Genomic DNA, 16,372 nt, shown 5'->3' on the forward strand with positions numbered 1-16,372 from the left:
TTAACCCAAAATTGCGCTTTGGGCTGCAGATGGGGTGTGAGGAAGGACACAGAGCTCGTGGATTTTGTTTGGTTATTTACCAGTCCACTGACTATGTCCATAATTTATTTTTGCATTTATACAGCCTACAAACCCTCAGGCATCCGAGTGCCTGGCGCTCATTTATCGACCTCGGTCAAAAAACAAAAAAAAAACAAAAAAAAACAAAAAAAAAAAAAAAACAAAAAAAAAAAAAAAACAAAAAAAAAAAAAAACAAAAACAAAAAACAAAAAAAAAAAAAAACAAAAAACAAAAAAAAAAAAAACAAAACAAAAAAAAAAAAAAAAAAAAAAAATAAAAAAAAAAAAAAAAAAAAAAAATTTATCGACCTCGGTAGGATGAAAGGCTGAGTTTGACTCTGCCGGGAATCAAACGTCAAAGTGAGCTCTGTACTCGCTGTGCTATCTGACCAGCATTATCCCTGTGACCATTCCACCAACTACCTGCCCCTTTCCCAAAACACATCCTCCAGGAACTTGCTTTATTATCTAGTAACGTCCACCTCTGTTCTGCAGAAGGTTTGCCAGAGTATTTCCAAACAGTCCCCTGACAGATAATGGCTCAGCTGCCAATTTAAATGTGCTACTGGCGTAATACAAATGCCTTACCTAAGTGTGCCTTCAGCCATTTGATTTATAAGCAATATGTGTGTCCTCCAATCTGTTCCTTGCCCTGAGGGCCTGTTAAAACTACCATTGGCAAAGCCAAGAGTTTTGGATTGTGTATAGGTATTAGACAGGAATTTCCTAGCCACTATCATATAACCCTCACATCATGTTCTAGCTGTTGTCATCATATGGCCAGGTAGTCTCATTATGGCAGGGCCCGGAAAATGTCTAGACTATGCCTAAGAAAACACAAAAACTGCTGGCTTTGCCAAAGATTGTTTGATATACATCTGCGGGATCACCTATTGTAAACTCCTAATGAGTTTTGATTTATATGTTTATGAGAAAGCAGTTTGGTCTCCAAGGATATATGATCATGAATTTTGTTATGTTGCTTTGTTAGAATGAGTTTTGTCCAGTGCTTTATGAGGCGGAGATGTGTTCTATTAGTACCCGGCGAGGGTCAATTAGATTGTAACAATCAATCTGATTGGCCCTCGCCAGGGCATTACCCGACCAGGAATCCCTCTCCCCATTATGGTCTGGCCTGTCCCCGGCCAGGTGTGTGTGGCAGCCACTCAGCCAATGAGGAGGCTCGGAACCCCGCTGCGAGCCACCAGACGGCTGGAGGCTGCCATCTTCCCCCGCCGGGGATCGAGGTACGTGTTTTTCTTCCCCCCACCTCCCCAATCCAAACAATCCCCTCCCCCCAACCCCACTTACTTTCTTTTTGGTCTATTTTGGGATCGGACACGCTGGGAACACTTCTGTCCCCAGCGCATCCGCTCCCGATCTGCGACAGGCCATCATGGAAAGGAAGAAGGGATTACAAGTAGTCCCTTCTCTCCTTTCCATGGCAGCCCTTTTCTTTGTTTACATTTTCCCTATTTTTTTTATGGCCACCATGGAAAGGGAGAAGGGGCCACTTGTAGTCCCTTCTCCCTTTCCATGGTGGCCTTTTTGTTTCTTTACCTTTTTACATTAATTTTGAATGGCAGCCATGGAAAGGGAAACTATGGGCCACTGGGCATTACCTGAAGTGGTAATGCCCCCCCTGCTCGAGGGCCATTGCTTCAGTGAATTATGGGTAATGGTTTAAATATGAATGAGGTTAAGGTTTGATCTATTATGTTTGAGGACAAGGTTACTTTTTGTAGATTTGAAAAAGGGGTTTGGTCGATTGTTTTGTAAGGTTACGATTATGAGCTGGGTGGATTTGTTTGATGGATTTCCAGTGGTAGAAATTAATCCATCGAATTTCAGAAACAGCCAAATGGCCGAGTGATTGCTCATTATCACGTGGGATAATCAATGACCCATCCCAAAGGTATGACCGAAACAAATCTGGGGATCGGCCATTATCTTATGATGATGACCCTTCCCTTATTTTATGAGGCTATAACAATACTAATGTAGAAACCATCCACATTTCAAATCTCAGCTAGATAGGAACATTGCTTCTTCCCTGAAAGGTCACTAAGATTTCTGCAGGGCCCAATCAAAAGGTCTGAGCATAGTAACAATAATAAAAGATCACAAAAATAGATAAACAGAAATAGATGGCTGATAAGATCCTTCAAACCCATTAACCAGACCCACCTACTAGCCACTTTTCAATGCCTATTCTTTGTCACCAGTTCAATCTTTGCTCTTCAACCATAAGTGCTCTCCTATTGTCCAGCTCATGTTTCTTTAAAAAATGCATTACTGGTCAAATCGTATCAACTCTAATAAAATGCATTTACTGAGGTTTCTCCACAGTGAAAAACAGGTGGTACGAGCAGTTTGTCTGCAAAACAGAGGGAGCGGTGTGTGGGCCCTCAGGCTGGACATACCATAATGTTCCACCACTAGCAGTCTGATTCTGCAGTCAGGAAATGCCTGTCTAATAGCAATTGACAAAAGAACCATATATGCTGACAGTGATTACGTTGTTTTCATATTAGAACAATGATGAGAAATAGGGCCTCATCACAATACCGCTCTGTCCAACTATGAGTTGGGCAGAAAGTTGAACATGTACCTCCAGCTCAGAGCTGGGGGTAAGACTGTTGACTTTCTGCAAGTTTACGGCGCAATTTCCCAGACGTATTAGCACTGGGGAAATGGCACTGAAAATGCTCCCTTGGGACCATTGGACCCAATTTGAATGGGGACTTACTGCTCCAGCACAACTCGGGATCTGGCACTAATTGCACCAGACCGAGTTGCGGTAATGCTATTTGCGTTAGGAGGTATCCTGACAGATTTACTGCCGGGATACCACCCACCTGTGATGAGGCCCATAGTGTGCTTGAAATGTACATTGTACTATGTGGACCACCACATCTTTAAATGGACTGAAAACTCAGCATGAGTGGAACTTTCTTCAGCTCTGAACAAAGGAAATCACTAACTCTCCTTGGCTTCCACCTTTGGCATGTGTTCACTACTTTGCCATCTCATATGGAACATACATGTTACAAACCATTCGTCCTGCCATCTACTGCTCTCATGAACTTAACAATAAGTTCTTTCTTAGATTTCCCTACACCTGGAACATCAGGAGGATGCCACCTATTCTGATGTGATACTGCCTTATGTTTGCTTGCTTGGCATCCCAAATTGAACCTTCATGTTACAAAACATTTTCTTGCCACCTGTTGGTCTCCTGTACTTAACACTGGGTTGTTTTTCAGAATTCCTGGCACCTGGAACAGGAGAAGGATGCCCGCTCTTCTGACCTTATGCTGCCCTGGAGGTGGACCTGGCATGTGTGAATGTTTTTATGAATGAATTCACTTTATTTTAGCATAATACATTGCATTACTCTTTTACCCATGTTTGGACTTACACCATTTTAATTCCAGTCTCACTGTTGTTTTATTCAGCTTTCCAGTCATATGCTTTGTGTAGAAACTATGTAGTTATTGTACTCTCATCCCAGGTTTAAGACCTGGTACATCCTTTCTGATCCCCCCTGCACCTGTCCATGGTATGTTACCAAAACCTTGAAAAGCTGAAGCATGCCCTGGTTTGGAAAGCCTACCTGCCTCCTTCCATAGGAAGCCTATTTCTCCATCACACTGTGCCTTCCAGACCCTCTTCCAGGAATCCTGGACCTATATCCAGCGAAGTCCTTACCTTTGGGCCATGTTTCTAGGTGTTTTTCTCTGTGGCCTGTCTTATCCTGCACTGAGACTTGATTGCTGTTCTGAGGATGCAGCTGAGGTAGATGTATCCCTTGCAGCGCCACAGCTCACCTCACACTCTGGGAGAGCTGCTCCAGCTCAAAGCCTGGGAACCAGAGAGTAACATAAGGCAAGATCTTTGACACTGCAGCTACAGCTGCCTGGCCTGTACACTGGATCTGTCCATCTTCGGTAAGGTGAAGGAAAGTTGAGATAGCTGCCCTTTACTTAACCTTGTCAGTTGCAGTGTTCAAATACCAGAGGAGAAAAAAAGTCTCTACCAATTACTGGGGGCCCTGTAGGTTTCTTACATACTCTACGGGAATGGCCTGCAGTAGAGCTTATCTTCTGTGTGCTCTACACCCCGTAGGTTAACCCTGGGCCAAATTTACCCCACTGTACCCTTGGCCCAGCCAGTATTTCCCCTTGAGTACTGTTCAGATAACACCATATGTTTCTAATTGACATTAGTACCCGGCACTCGCGGCTGAACAGGAATGCTGTGTGGTGATTGGCTCATTTGCGAGCCATACCACATGGTATTCCCGTCCATGCCGTGCGTGCCGGCTACTCTGTTCCCGGTGAGGGGCGTGGCAGCCCCTCAGCCAATGAGGAGGCTCGAAACGGGGCAATCCCCGCTCCGATCCTCCCCATGGCTGGAGGCTTCCTTCGTCCCCCGCCGGGGACTCAGGTAAGATTTTGTTTTTTCCCCAAGCCTTTCCACGCTCCTCCCTCCCCACCCCACTTACATTCTATCCCGCGGTCTCCGGTGGGGGACGATGGAAACCTCTAGCCGTGTGGAGACTCGGAGCGGGGCCATTCCCGCTCCAAGCCTCCACACGGCTGGAGGCTTCCATCGTCCCCCGCCGGAGACGGCGGTACGTTTTTTTTTTCTTCCTCCCCATTCCCTCCCTTCCGCCCTCCCGACCCCACTTACCTTCTTTTTTCTACTGGTCTTGGAAGCGAACGCGCTGGGAACACTTCTGATCCCAGCGCGTCCGCTCTCGATGGCTGCCATGGAAAGGGAAAACGGACTACGTTTTCCCTTTCCATGGTGGCGGCCATTTTTTTAGCCGTTTTTTTTATTTTCTGTTCCGAAACGTGTTTCGGAACAGAAAAAAATGCCATTAGCACCCCAATCCAATAGGCCGGGGTACTAATGGCAATAAGACCCTCGGCGGCGGGCTAATATCGCCCCAGGTATGCCCGGGGGCTTCATTAAGGCCCTTGCTACGCTCAGGCCTATAACTACGGCCCCGGGCATCACCTGGGGCGGTATTGGCCCGCCGCCTCGAGTCTTATTGCCACAGTGTAATGTAGCTGATGAAATTTAGAGTTAAATGTACAGTATTTCATTTGAACAGCTTCATTTGCCTCAGCATACTGAATATCCCTTTAATATTTCAAACTGCATTTATTCTGCCTGTGTAATAATTAACATGATTCACGGTCTTCCCCATTTAACTGTATACATACTAGTTTCATGTCATCTCGCCAAAGTCAGAGTAAGCTGCTATTATTCTGTCTTGCTGTGCATCATTTGCATTTACCCTGCATATTATTCTGCCTTGTTGTATATCGTTTGCATTTACATTGCATGTTAATCTGCCATGCTATATGTAATTTGCATTCACCTTGTATTGTAGTCTGCCAATTCCTTTTTACTCAGACTAAGTTCTGACTAGCATCCTGGCTGTCAATAATCATTACCTTAGGCTTGAAGTCATTCTTGTGTCCAGGGGTGAATATCGGTTTCTAAACCATCAATCAGTCCCACACCTCTAATACACCAGACAGTATCTGAACAGATTGGAATAACAAGCAAATTGTAAAACCCTTGCCATTGTTGAAACATGTACATGTATGCAATGGCAGGCTTATCTCTGAAAGGTTGTGGATCATTGATTAGTTGCAAAACAGCGAAAATACATATATTACCCAATGATACAGGATTATAAGACTCTCGACAGAAAGAATGGACTATGCCACTGGGGAACCGGGAGGGGCGAGGGGGGCTGGGGAAGGGTTGTTGAATGACGGTAGCTAAAGTTAAGTTAATGCGGAAAGCTTGTTTTAATTATTGCAAAACCAAAAGGTGACAGATGGCCCTATCATATAATGAGGGTTGAATTACTGCACTCTGGATACTGACTGGAGTGTAGTCAGTACGGCCAATAACCACAATAGTTTGTTAAGGTTTCTTGGCTTTAGCACAAAGGGAGCAATGGGTCCTAAAATGTCTCTAGGGGCCTTGTGTGAAGGGCCAGGGGGACAGTAGCACAATGTACCTTGTGCTATACCTTGGCTCGAAAATGTCATTTAAGGCGGATGTCGGAAAGTGCTCATTGAGGCACTTCTCTGAGCTTCTTCAATGGGCCTGTGCCCTGCTTTAAATTGGACGGAGCACATCTATGGAGTGTTTTGCATGCAACTGCCTTGTCCTTGGTTGTAGCTTCAGAGACCTTCTGGTACTTCCTATCCAGGAAGCTTGTGGAAAGGCCTAGCAGGGCACGCTGTGTGCTGGCTGGGTACCGGTTCAGGAGCGGCTGGAGGGTCTTCTGAGATCTGTATCCCCCTCTTTTCCCAGGGAGATGTTTAGGGAAGGGATCTTGCTTCCCTCTTTTTTTATAACCTGGCCTTTCTTCACAGGCGGAAGCTGTAAGGCAGACTATACCTTCAGCCAGGGTCCAAGGAGGAGTTATGTTTGCTGTTTCTTGCAAAGTCTTCAGTCTCCAGCCCTCCTTTAAAGCCAAGTGGGTCACAGTGATTGGTGAAGGCTAAGCCTACCTTAATGAACCAATCATGGGGGCCCTACCAAAAATATCATGTGCGCATGAGGTCTTAACCAGAGTGATTTGCAACAGGAATGGTAAGGGGGTGAAAACAGGAACAAGGAGTGTCCCAGAACTAAAATGGTGGAAACCTTCTCTCAGCATAAATATCTATGGCCACACTCCCTTGTGATACTAAGTCCCACCCATCTTCCTGTCTGTTGTTGATAAAAGAGTCTCTCTGGTTAATGGTCCCTTCTATGTGGTCCCTGTTAAAGCGGCAGGTCTCCCTTGAAGCTGCAGCAAGACCAGACCCTCTGGCTCCTGTAAACCACATTCTCCTACCTTATGAATGGGGTCCCCCTCGCAGGGTGGCTTACTGTAAACAGCACTTACAGACATGACGGCTCACTGTTCTTGATACTGAGGGAGGGAGCTAGCTTCAGGTTGACACAGTTACATAAGAAATGTTATTGGCTTTCCTGTCTCCTTCGTTAACCTCTGCAGCCAGGCCCCATATGTACCTGTTTGAAGTACCCTTCATTAGTATGTTAATCACTGCCACCAGCTGCAGGGCTTAAACAAAAGAGCTGTGCGGAACCATGGAGCCTTTGTTAGTTAATTTGGATGGCCGTGGTAAGGGGAACCTTGGTCCTCCCCTTCCTGTAGAGGAAATAGTGCATTCCTTGCTGGCACATTCCAACTAAATAGAAAACAGCGGACAGTTCATGCAGTCTGTTTGCACCCAGAGGACATGGGTCTGTGCATTTGTCATGGTGTGAGCATAGGAAAATGTGTGTGGATTAGCCCCACACATCTTCCTGAGGTTGAACTAGCATAGTTTGATTGAATTAATCATTTAAAAAACCCAGGCGAGCACACGCCCACCATGCGGACGGTCAAATTCCTCAAATTAAACCTGTAGTCCACCTCTACCCCTTCTCCAGCCATCGCCATTGCAGTGGTTTGCACAGTATCTATCCCATGTACACTGTTGATTTGCAATCAGGAACATTTATCAGGTTACCCCCTTTTTCATTCAGCACTAATTTCTTGGAGGCATCAGCCAGTAAGAATCCCTATTGGTTCAGGCCATTATCCAGTGAGGGTCCATCAAGTAATCTGCACCATTTACATAAACTTCTGTTACACTAACATCATGACTTCTGAGAATGATATGTCTCTTTTCCGAAGGGTACTCATGATTCTGAACAAGGCGAGTCCTAATTCATAATCCCATATTCCATGTATGCATTCAAAATAAAGGAAATGCCCTGAAAATAAATGTTTTCATCCTGTAAATGGAAGCAAGTAAGAGTGTAACAGAGCATACAAAATAACATGGGCCAGATTATCAACATTCTCACCTGTGCTAACAATTGAGTAAATGCTTAGATAATAGAGCCAATTGTTCACCATCCATATTATCTAAACACGTTTGCACGTAGGTCAATTTGAAGCATATTGTTTTTCTGTGATATATTTTCTGCATAACCTAGAAAGAAATGTGTTTACCATATTTCTTTTCATATTACAGCGGAAACATAGTAAATAAAGTAGTCAGCTTCATATTTGCCCCAGTGCAAACAATTTTATGTAATTCAGATTGGGGCGAAGCCTGAATTATCTAAGCAGCAACGCTGGTGGTAAATTAATTTGCTCCATTTTTTGAACGGAGCAAAGAGTGATAGTCTGCCCCCAAATGTGTGTTTTTCAAGCCAAACTGTTCTTGGGGGAGGGAATTTAGAGTCATGGAGAGGCGACGGATGCATGAGAGAATACTACCAAGTGCAAAAAAGGTGGAACGGTGCAGAGAGAATATGCAAAAAGCACCTTCTAGTTATAAGGGAGAGGTACAGTGGATGGTGGGCACGACTAATGGAGGAGGATTGGAGGTCAATCTCTTCAAATAAAAAACACACAGAAGAGTGGTGTTGATTGGTCCTCCGTTTGCTCCAAAAAATACATTTGCTACAGTCCACGATTCTATAGCATCAATGTTGTTGCATCTCTGCCTTGACATAGAGCTTTTATTCTGACCCCACACTTTATCAAAATTACTGGTTTTGAGGTAGAAAACTAAGAGCAATATAACTAACTGGGAGCCACATGTGAGGTACACAAGTCAGATCCCATTAGATAAACTCTGAACCGCAGACACCTTGGTGCTCTTAAGCTTAGTTTTCAGGTCAAATATTTTTTAAACATGACTATAATAAAAAAAAAACATATCAGTAATTTAGAAACACATGAGACAGAATGCAGCAATAGATGAAGGAAGAAGAAACATTAACCTCTTTAGTGCCAGGCTATAATTGAAGTCTATGTAAAAAGGACGAGTATACTCGTCCTTGGCACTAACATTCCAAATATATGAAGTTGAGTAGTACAAACCCTAGGGATTAATCTGGAGAAGGATGTACCTTAGGTTGAGAGAGGAACAGAAACATACTTTAATCGTGGTCTGTATTCCACGACCCGAGCCCACGTTCCAAGCAACCTGATGGCTGCGACTTCCGACCCGTCATCTTCCCGCACCCTCCCTCCCCTTTACTTCCAATTTCCCCCTGAAATCCTCCCCAGCACCACTTACCTGATTATGGCAGTGGCAGCCTCCACTGCCGTCGCTGCTTCTCTGATGTCTCCCTGCTACTGGCCACCATGGAAATGGAAGAGGGGCTCCACATGAAACCCCGCCTTCCTGATCCATGGTGGCCATCTTAACAAAGTATTTTCTTTCAATGAACGGGAAGACAAGAGGTGTCCCATTCCTTGAAATAAAATACATTTCTCTTATTACCCCAGGTTTCCGGATTGGCTACCCGGGGTGCTAATAGCAATAATCACTGGTTCAATGGGCTGGAGGGGTGGTGAGAGCACAAGGACCCTCTTTAAATTCCCTAGATAAACTTAGGCCAATTAACTCAGGGCCCCGGGCCGTTACCACCCGTTTCAGCCTGTGGAATGGGTGAATATTGCTAAATTAAAGCCCAGCAAATACCAATGCTGTAGCAAGGTATGAGTGACTGGGTTCAAACCACAGCTCTGCATTGGGGAAAAGGAGTGTTCTCAGAGGTCTACATGAAATGCTGCGGGAGCTGTACAACTGCAACACTGGGAATGGCACATGAGCGAGTCCCGTGTGGAAGTCAGAGAAGGGTGTCTTTAGGATGAACTCACGAGGATCACTTTGCATAAAAACACAGTCAACCAGGATACAAGAGGGAGTGTCACTACTATATCACACATATATACTGTGTGCACTTTCCACTGGTAGAATTCCATAATATCCCGGGATCTTTTATAGGAACATCTATTTCTTGCAGAGGATGAAGAGAGACCACGGAGGAAGGTTTCATTTCAGGACTCACAAGCAATGTGACACTGGGCAGAAGAGGTGATGTTGTTTGCCCCCTTGTATCGAAGGTGCTACACTTCCCTGTGCAGTTTAATACTTTGATTTGACTTCAGCAAGTAATAGTTGTTCAGCAAAATGTCAAGTCGTACTGTAGGCCACATGGGCCAAGGCCTGGTAGAACTGTTGGAAAATATAATGAAGCATCGTGTGCACAGTCGCCGAGGGATAGTCACTCTTTTTTTATACGGATAACAGAATCTTCCGAAAGAACATTACTAATCAATGTTCGAGGGCTAGTGGCGAGTATTCTTTCCCCAACCAGACATGTGGGTACTCATGGTACCAAATATGTGACAGCATGACCTTAATGGGACACACACTCGCATTTGGTAGGGCTTAACACAATGTTATTGCCATCATAACCCACCCTGTATTCTGGTTTATAAGAAAAACAATTTCGAGTCTTGCTAGCATTGATGAACTCTGCTGTAGGATTCTATGAGCATCAGGCACACAGCCAGCATGGCCAATGGCAGATCTGAAGCAAGTGTGCAAAGTCAGTCTGTTGAGCAGTGTGCTGTGTGAACAAGTGTGATCCAAGATGGCAGGGTCAGCCTGAGATAGGCTTGGTCTGCGTCATTGCACAGAGGGTAAAGGCAAATTGCTGGTAGGTGAAATAAATGAAATTAAGCGGCTGACCAAGTCTAGTAACTGCCCTCACAAGTTTAGCCAGGTTCAATTATTTATGAAAAGGGCAGGCCAGGAAGAATGGAGAAGTCGTTATTAGAGGGGCAAGGAATCTGATAGCATTATGAGATCAAGGTTTTGTTGAGCAAGGTCCAGAGTAGATTGGGAGGTAGAGGAAGGAGTGCAGTGAGAGGCAGCTGGAAGGAGCCAGCGAGAGGAGTAAGGAGAGAGTACTTGAAGGAATAGTAGCAAGGAACATATGAAAGGTGGAGAAGGGAGTGGAAGAAGAGGTGGTCAGAAGATGGGGTAAAATGATGGAGGAAGGGACCATTATGGGGAGGCTTGGAGTAACATTAGAGGGAAGAGAAGGTGAAAGAGGGAGGTTGGAAGAAAAGATAAGGAGAAGGTTGGAAGGAGACACCAGGAGGACTTTGAAGGAGATACTCAGGAAAGAGAGAATATCAGGGAAGAGATGAGGAGAGGCAGAGAGAGGGTTGGAAGAGATACTCAGAAGGAAGGGAGAAGGAATAACAGGGAGGAGAGGAGTCATGACAATGAAGATAGGAAAGATTTTAACGACAGAGAAAGAGATAAGCACTCAGTGTGGGGAAGTATTTAACAGGAAGAGGGAAGGGCACATCCAACACCTGGTGACTGAATTCAGGAAGGTGAGGAGTTACGAGCATGAGGGAAAGTGTCTAGGAGGTGCAAGGTGAAAGACAGTTTGGAGATTAGAGGATACATGGTGCAGGAGAGGTACCCTAACACAAGACCATCACTGCCCATTGAGGAGCAGTGCAACAATGGGGTCTCGGGAGATGAGGCCAGGACCCTGAGACAGGGAGATGGCAAGGAAGTGGGAGTTAAGCTGTGCTTACTATAGGCTTATATGAGCTCACTATGGCCTTCCTTGAAGCCAGCCATAACATGATGGCCTGTTTTTTGTCCTTTGTCACTTCTTCTTGTAACCTTGCCTTTGAACATTCAACTACAGTAATCCATGCAGTTGTTCATATAACTGGAATTACACATAGATGGAAGGAACATAAATTATGATGATATGCGGATGATATTGTACTGATCTTTTTTGACTCTGAGTCAGCAAGGGACCAGGAGTTATCACCCCTTCATGGTTTTGGAATCGTTTCCGGATATACATTGCAAACTGGGACAACAGAATAATTACTGGGACAACAGTAAAAGCCTCCTGGCTTTTACTGTTAACAGCTCCACTATTTTTTGCAACCATTTTCAGCATTCCGGAACTATTCTTTATGAAGTTAAAGTGCACTTCTCCACAGGGACGTCATTTCACCAAAATGCCAGGTGTAACGGAAGTGACATCACACAGAGCATGACCCTGAGGACATCACAGGAAGTGATGTAATTTGAACCCACCCCGAAGTGATATCGCATGAAGCGATGGAACACGATCTTTCACCCGTTGACAAAACAAGAAGTGGCATCACATAGCATTGTACACTACAAAAAATATGGTTACGATATCACTATAATGTGATGTACAATTCATACAAGAATGGATCGCCATATTTATTGTTAAGATCAGTGTGTATAGGCCATATTACCAAATTAATGTGAATGCAAGAGGACATCCATGACCAAATGATAATTATGTGTTATTATATAGCACTTATGCTTAAGGGCTTTATATAGAAAAAATATACACCCAATATCACTAAACCTGTGTTGGTACTCATCGCTATACAAATAAATAAAATACAAATTTATCGACCTCAGAAGGATGAAAGGTTGAGTTGAGACGTTTAAGAACAGACTAACTCAGTGACTCACCCCCTGAAGTGTGCCTGAAATAAACCTTTAATGAGTCTAGCAATTATGGTATAGAATTCCAGAAAGATACTTTATTTAGTATTCCTGTTCTTTCTTATTTAGGCTCAGTGCTGAAAGTGTTACACTTGTGGCACTCCTGTTCTTATTTTTCTTCTATTTTTTAAGGGGCCTGAACAAGAAAGCCAGCCACTCCAGAAGTAAAGAGCCACATGGTGCTGGCCAGAGCCCAGGAGCTTTCAATACAAAAAAATAAAAAAGACAATAAAAAAACTTTTTTTGTTTTTGTTTTTTAGAGGTCGCAAGGGAGACCACAGAGGTCGCAAGGGAGACCTCAGCGGTCGCAGTTGCGACCTCTGGCGACCCCTAAATGACATCCGTGCTTCTCCACTTTACCACCGGATGTCAGTTACAGCTAAACTGAAATCTGTTTCAACTCATTTGGCTTTCAACCAACATGACTGCAACCCTTGAAAAATGCGTTGTGCGTTTCTCCTTTCCTTCCCACTTTGGCACACGCCAGAGTCAGAGTTCCACTACCTTTTTGGTACACTTCTATCACTGCTGAAAAGAAAATGCATAGACATCATGACACATTACAGACGTTTTGTGAAACCTGGAAAACCTTTGAATAATTCTCTGCGTTGTGCATAACTTTGGGAAACTGCAGTTTGTGATGTCCTTGATAGATCTTTCTTGGGTTAGGATCTCTCTCCCACTATTTGTATCATCTTCTTTCCTCCAATGACACATGTGCCTCTGTGCCATCATTGGAGGAAAGAGTTATAAATAGAGTTACGTAGACAAGAAAAACGCTTTGCAAATTAGAAAAACACTTTAAAATATGTAGAGCCATACTTTATTGCATTTCTCTTCTTGGTTGCCTACAGAAGATGTTTGTATAAACCATGAAAGGAATACATTATCAGAAAATAAACAGTTCAATAACAGCACAGTTTGCATCTTTGTGCATAGGTGTGGCTTTTTGGGCAGGATCCAAGTAACTAAGACTAGCCCAAAAGTAGTGTATGCATTTATGCCATTACTGTGGGGGGAGACTGCGATGTGTCTACTCATACTTTCAAAAGTAACTTTTAGGCGTGCACATCCTTAGCCTTCTGACTCCAGAAAGGCACTGAAACATCAATTAGTACCCTTGTTACTTCTGAAGTGCTACTGAATACAAACCTTTGAGATGCTAAAGCCCTGCTTTCTACCTGTGACTCTGAGAGGAGATAAGACATTTGCAAAATGTCTTTTCATGAATAGCATTTTTCTTTGTTTTGTTGATGGGGCATGTTTGTGGTGTTTTGTGACATGGCAAAAGACACCAGCTAAACTATATATGGAGTGCTTCCATGATTCTCAGCTGGTCCTACAGGCAAGGTCAAGTGAACTACTCGATAGAAGTAACATTAAGCCTGCTTAGCAATTTTTAAAACTGTAAATCAAATTGTATCTAGAATTGTTTAATAATATTTTTAAATTGCTTTTACTTGCGATTTTATTATGAATCAAGTTCCTTCTAAAATTGCGTGTGTGAGAGCCTCAGCCTCAGTATAGCGCTCGTGTTGGAGTTTGTTATTGAGCACTTTTACTATTTCCTTGATTGTCACCACCGTGATTTGAAGTTGCAACTCTGTCGCAGCACGCACATGGTTTTCATTCAAAGAAACTACAACTCCCTGAGAGTTTGTAGTTCCTGGTGCCCATTTCCCTACAAACCCTGCGCAAACGCGCAGGTGCGGACGGGCAGTCTGTGGCAGTCCGTGGGCAGACAGGGTGCATAGGCGTGCAGTAAGTTTATTTTTTCCTGTATTGTTTGCCCTATTGTCTTACGGCTGTATGCACTTAACCTATAACTAAGGGTAGTGACTAATTCCTACCTTGTTGTTTGGAGTCCGGATAGATCCCTGTGATTCGTATACACAGTTACCTGTCTACTAACCGAGCCTCGTAACATGGAAATGACCCTAGATGGTCATTCCCACATCATGGATCACACTAAAAAGGAACTTTCCAAACATCCTCTGACTAATAAAAAACTGATTTTAGTGTTGCTAAACACCAGATCTTTGGTAAAACATAGGGTTGACATCCATGATTTCATCCTTGAACGTAATGTGGACATCATGTGCAATACTGAGACTTGGCTCTGCGATGCACATGGCCCAACCATTGAACAGGTGACACCGCCTAGTTATGCATTCTTTGGAAAACACTGAGAAGTGGGCACCGGAGGAGGTGTGGCAGTTATATGTAAAAAAGAATTGGGGATCTATCAAAGTAAATTGGAATGTGTGAGTTGCGATCTCCTACACATTAAACTACTTGCTGATTTCAATCACAGCATTAACATTATCTTAATCTATCGCCCTCCAGGTGAATCACCCAATTTCAATGATGATATTGTGCACACTGTCACACCGTTGTTGACCACTAAATCTGATGTAGTGATTTTGGGTGATTTTAACCTATGGAAGGGTCATGTTAAGGACAGTAAAGCTATTGACCTTGACAAATCCCTAAAAAAACATCATATACTTATTCATAATAATGAACCTACACATATAAAAGGCCATATCTTGGATTGGGTGGGAAGTGGAAATATCTTAATTGATAATGTAATTACCACACCATGTCCCTGGTCAGATCATTCCTCCATTCATTTCCAACTGACACTTCCTATCACTCATCCCAGGAAACATGAACCCACGCATGATCTTCTTGGTAGGAACATGAAGTTGGTTACACCTTCTATCCTCTCAAAATGTTTGGAGACGATAATGAATATTACTAAGGACTCTGATCGTCCGGAAGTACTTATTAGCACTTATAACAATCAAATTCTAAAAATGCTATATCGAGTTGCACCACTCAAAGTTAGAAAGGGCAGAGATACCCCAAACCATCACAAATGATTTACTCCAGCATTAGCAGAATTTAAAACAGTGAAACGACAGGCAGAACATACCTGGCAAAAAAACAACATCCTTAGAAATTTGGAAAATTAAGGCCAAGGAATTTAAGACGGAAATTGTGGAAGCTGAGCATTACTTCTATAATAATCAAATTACTAACGTTGGGAATCAAACTAAAGAGCTTTTTTGGTTTCTTGAGATCTTGGCAAAAACCTGCCAGTATAAACACGGTCATTAAATCCACAATGGACGATTGTAAAAAGGTACAAAAAGCCTTTGCTGATAAATTAAAAACAGCCCAAAATAAAATCCTCCAAGAATTAGCCAAAATAACCTCTAGTACTATCTTTAGTGAACCTATTCACGACAGCACTGAGGAGTTTAAATCCAAAATCACATCTAAATCCTAATTGAGGGAGAACAATCTCCTAAAAAACCCCAAGCTAAGTTTAATTTCAAAGAACATACCACTACATACATTTGTAACATTATGCAAGCCATGCATCCTACAAGTTCCCCAGGTGAACTTCTACCATCTAAAACTATATCAGAACACAAAGACATGTTTGCCCCTTTGCTTTGTCGCTTTGTAAATTCCTCCTTTCGTACCAATCACATTCCCTCATCTATAAAACATGCAGTAGTCACCCCTTTGGTAAAAAAGGTTGGCCTTGACTGTAACGATGCCGCAAACCTTAGACCAATTACAAATACTCTCTTTTTCTTAAAGCTTGTAGATAAAGTAGCCACGCTACAATTGCAGGCACATGTGGCAGAAAGAAACATCTTCCAGAACAAACAATCAGGGTTCCGCAGTTTCCATGGCAATGAGGGTGTCTTGCTGGATTTGCAGAGGCACATGCTGTCTGGGTTGGAATCTGGCAAGTTGGGGCTGCTGATGTTACTCGACCTATCGGCAGCCTGTGACTTGCTAGATCACAGGATTCTGCTAGATCGCATATCTACCGTTGGAGGTCTCTCAGAGGACGCAATAACCTGTCTCAAGTC

General features: G+C 43.4%; 1 protein-coding gene across 1 annotated transcript in view; it reads right to left on the minus strand.

Moving 5' to 3' along the window:
* ABCC8 (ATP binding cassette subfamily C member 8) overlaps nt 1–16,372 on the minus strand; it is a 1,583,626-nt gene that overhangs the window by 132,661 nt on the left and 1,434,593 nt on the right. The gene's annotated exons all lie outside the window — the stretch shown is intronic.

This window comes from Ambystoma mexicanum, chromosome 11 (genome assembly GCF_040938575.1).
Source record: "Ambystoma mexicanum isolate Mex_15411 chromosome 11, UKY_AmexF1_1, whole genome shotgun sequence".
NCBI lineage: Eukaryota > Metazoa > Chordata > Amphibia > Caudata > Ambystomatidae > Ambystoma > Ambystoma mexicanum.